The sequence below is a fragment of the Adiantum capillus-veneris genome, chromosome 14, assembly GCF_014529385.1.
Source record: "Adiantum capillus-veneris isolate H3 chromosome 14, ASM1452938v2, whole genome shotgun sequence".
Classification (NCBI taxonomy): Eukaryota; Viridiplantae; Streptophyta; class Polypodiopsida; order Polypodiales; family Pteridaceae; genus Adiantum; species Adiantum capillus-veneris.
In genome coordinates this window covers 51,592,847-51,596,867 of record NC_140944.1, presented here as the reverse complement: position 1 = coordinate 51,596,867, position 4,021 = coordinate 51,592,847, and positions in this window count along the sequence as shown.

The window sequence follows — 4,021 nt, the reverse complement described above, 5'->3', positions numbered from 1 at the left end:
CAAGCAAGGCGTAGATGATTTGAAGCTAAAAACACACTAAAAAAGAACAAAACTCAAGCCATGAAAGCTCCACTTTGAAAAGTAACCAAGATTAACTCAAAACTCTTGCATGTGTGAAGATTAGGTGTAGCCTCGCTCCCAATTGCACAGATGGAGTGCTCATTTGACGTGTTAAAAACCCTAAATTTACGCTTTGATTCTTCGATCATTTCATGGAAGCTTTAGTACTTCATTGGATAAGCCCAAGCAGTTATTTGAGGAGAGGAAACTCTAATTGGATGCCTCACAACCTCAACCATGTAGTAGAAGCAGCACGGGACTGCACTAGCACCCTGTAATGGAATGGTTGTATCTCCTTGCTAATATGCCCAAATGAGCTCATTCTTGGCTCTAAAAACTTCCCTCTTTACATAGCAATGACAGCACTGTCATTGATGTGGCATTTTGGAGCTATTTTTAGGCTTTTTTGACAATTTTATGGCCATTTCTAACCATTTTTAGCCCAAAAAAACCCCTTTTGTCTGTAAAAAGCCCAAACGAGCTGGGAAAAATCCATAAATTTGTGGAAACATCCCGTTGGGCCCAAATTTCATGTTGAACCTCATTGTTCCACTTGGTAAGCACTTTGGACACGTCTTTTATGCCCACGCATGAAACCTGCTATTTTTTGCCAACATTGTCCGCAATGAATTTTCTAGGCAAAACGAGCGTGCCACTTTGAAACACTTGAAATTTTTACTTAAGAGAGAGGTAGATTATTTTATTTTTACATTATACATGTGCCATGGAACGACATCGTCATCGACCCTCTCTGTAGCACCCTCCTCCTGCATACCTCGGCCTGTTGTACTACTGGCTCTTCTCCACTACTGACCGCCCTCAGCCCATGTGGGAGTTCCCCTCTCATGGCGGCCTCCCCTTACCTTCTCAGCCCAGTGGCCCTTCTCCTGCTCATTGAGGTCCCTCCCCACCTTCTTTTGGCGAGCCCTCCTGATGAAGCTCCCCTGTAGGTTGCTGTCAACCCCTCTTCTGCAGCCCTCCGCTACCTGCAAGAGCTCTCAACTCCTTCTCTGTAGCTCTCCTCTTTGGCCACCACTAGCGATAGTGCTAGTGTTCGTCCCCCCCATGCAGCTGGTGACACCCCTTTTTGTATGATCTGCAACTCTCGGCGCTCTCATGAAGCTTCTAGAAAGCCCCTAGCACCTCATGCCATCCACCTGTTCCCTTACACCTTAGAGCACTGCAGTGGTGCCGCCACCCTCCATGCACGTCGTTTAAAAAAAAAAAAAAAAGCTTAAAAATGCTCTTTCTTGGCAATCTGTCCCACATTCACAATCAGTCCCAGTTGTTGCCGGGATTTAAAAAATATATCCTTAGCTCCTCGTCATCCCCGCCTTAAGCTTTGCTCAACACGAAGCTTTATAAAAAGAATATTTCTTGCATCGATGACCATATGGCCGCAACTGGATATAACTCTTTCCACACAAGGTATCTTGGATGAAAACCATCCCACCAGGAATGGCATCGCTACCATGACCATTGACAAACTGGAGCCACCATAACCCGCGATTGGAGAGATGCTAGCCCTCAGTCTTCAAGCATTCAAAGAGCTTTGAGCTCACGAGAATGGAGCTGTCATTTTGTATACACTATGACACGATTTGATAGAGATATCTACCAATCTTCAGTACCTTTGAGAATCCCGACCAATAGGGTGGAAAGACATCCTTGCCATGCTAAATGCCACATGTGACATACAAATCAACTTAGGACTTGTTGAACCTTGCATCAAGAAAATGCTCAAGCACAGTGTCATCTTCTTTGCAAACCTCCATGTATCTACATCTGACTCCGTCCAAGTTTTGATGCACCATCATTGCCCACCCTCTAGTTGAGCATTTATGCTCAACCACATCATTATTTAAGTAAACTAAGACTGCATATCGGAGAATGATGTAAAATATCTATGTAATGAAACTACATAAGAAAAATGATATACACAGTGGCTATATAGTGATGGCCGATTATTTGAAAATCAAAGAAAAAAAGAAAAAAAACTCATTTTTCCTATGCTGGAGCCATGGCGACACTGTTGGAAGGCTCGGCACCACCTGGTAAACCCCACGACACCTCTACGGGCATAAGACACCCCCCCCCCCCTTTGATTGACCGGCCTTATCACCCTCAGGCCCCCGCTTGTCTATACCCCAGCCTAGCGGACCGCCCTCGGTTTCAGATACCCCTTCTCTCTTTCCCCCATAGTTTATTCCCCCCCCCCCCCGGCAGGCATCATATGAAATAACCCCCAATCCCCTCTCTCTCTCTCTCATTTTCCCTACATCTCTCTCTCTCTCTCTCTCTCTCTCTCTCTCTCTCTCTCTCTCTCTCTCTCTCTCTCTCTCTCTCTCTCTCCCCCCCCCCCTCCCCTTACTGGCCACCCTCCGCCAGGCGCAAGCCTCGATCACTCACCCCAACCCCTCTCTCGTTTTTCCTCTCGTGCTCCCTCTGTGTTGAGCCGCATGTGAACCCCCGCTCTCCTGTATTCTTACACTCTCCCTCTCTCACACTCTTCCCCCCCCCCCCCCCCCCCCCCCCCCCCCCCCCCCTTGCCCCGCTAATATTCTTCCCCCCCTCTTCCCCACCCACTTACCTCACCCTCCCCTCGGCCTCACTCACCCTCCCCTTGGCCCGCTATCCCCACTCTCTGTCCCCCCCCACACCATTGACTTCTCCCCCTCCTCTCATCCTTGAGACAACATGCAAGACGGAGGATAAGACACCCCCCCCCCCCCCCGCTCACACACTCTCTTCCCCCCCCCACGGTGGGCACCTGCCCTATGGATTCCCCCTCCCTCTAACGCCACCTCATCCTCTCTCTCTCTCTCTCTCTCTCTCTCTCTCTCTCTCTCTCTCTCTCTCTCTCTCTCTCTCTCTCTCTCTCTCTCTCTTCCATTTTAGTCTGAAGGCGCAGCGCACGGAGCCGGAGCCCACTCTCCCTCCACACCACACACTCACACCCTCATCCTCACCCTCCCTCATCCTCACACTCACACACACACCCCCAATCCCCTCTCCCTCTCTCGTGCTCTGTTTCGGCAGCAGCCTGCCCGCCATATCTCTCTCTCTCCCTCTCGGCCTGTACAGGCGCAACACATTTTTCTCTCTCTCTCTCTCTCTCTCTCTCTCTCTCTCAATACACACACCACACATACACGCACACACACACACACACACACACACACACACACACACACACACACACACACACACACACACACACACACACACACACACACACACACACACACACACACCCCATCCCCCCCACCCCAAGCACGCGTAGCTGCTGCTGGCCGCGAAACACTGAATTGTTTTTATATAAAAAACATATATATACATTATGTACATAAGCTCCCATTCCCACCCCACGCTTGCGCACTCATACAAATACACACACACACACTCACACCCATATACATATATATATCCGCCCACATGTACATACATACACACACACACACACACACACACACACACACACACACACACACACACAGACACACACACACGTATACACACTACAAATACAAAGAAAACGCACCGCCAACAACAAAAAGAGGAAATGCGCCGAAGGCATGCCCCGGCCGACCCCGAAAAGAAGTACGCTCGACACCGAAGCACCAGCAACACACCATTCATCGGCAACACGCAACCACCATGCCATCTTCAGTAATTTATAGGGTATTTTCATCATTTCTTCAGTTTTCATTGAGCCATTGTAAAATCCCCACTTTGTAAATTTCCTCTCTCTAGGTGATGGTCACAAAGGCCCACCTAGAGATTCTCATCTTTTAATAACCTCCCAAAACAAAGCAAGGGTCAACCACACCGGGCCCACCACTTGCTTTGTCTCCCCGATTAATCTTACCCTAATCACACCGGGATTACCATAATCCAAGCAGCCAACATCTATAAATTGGCACTGAGAGGTCACTATCGGGGGGGGGGGGGGGGGGGGGGG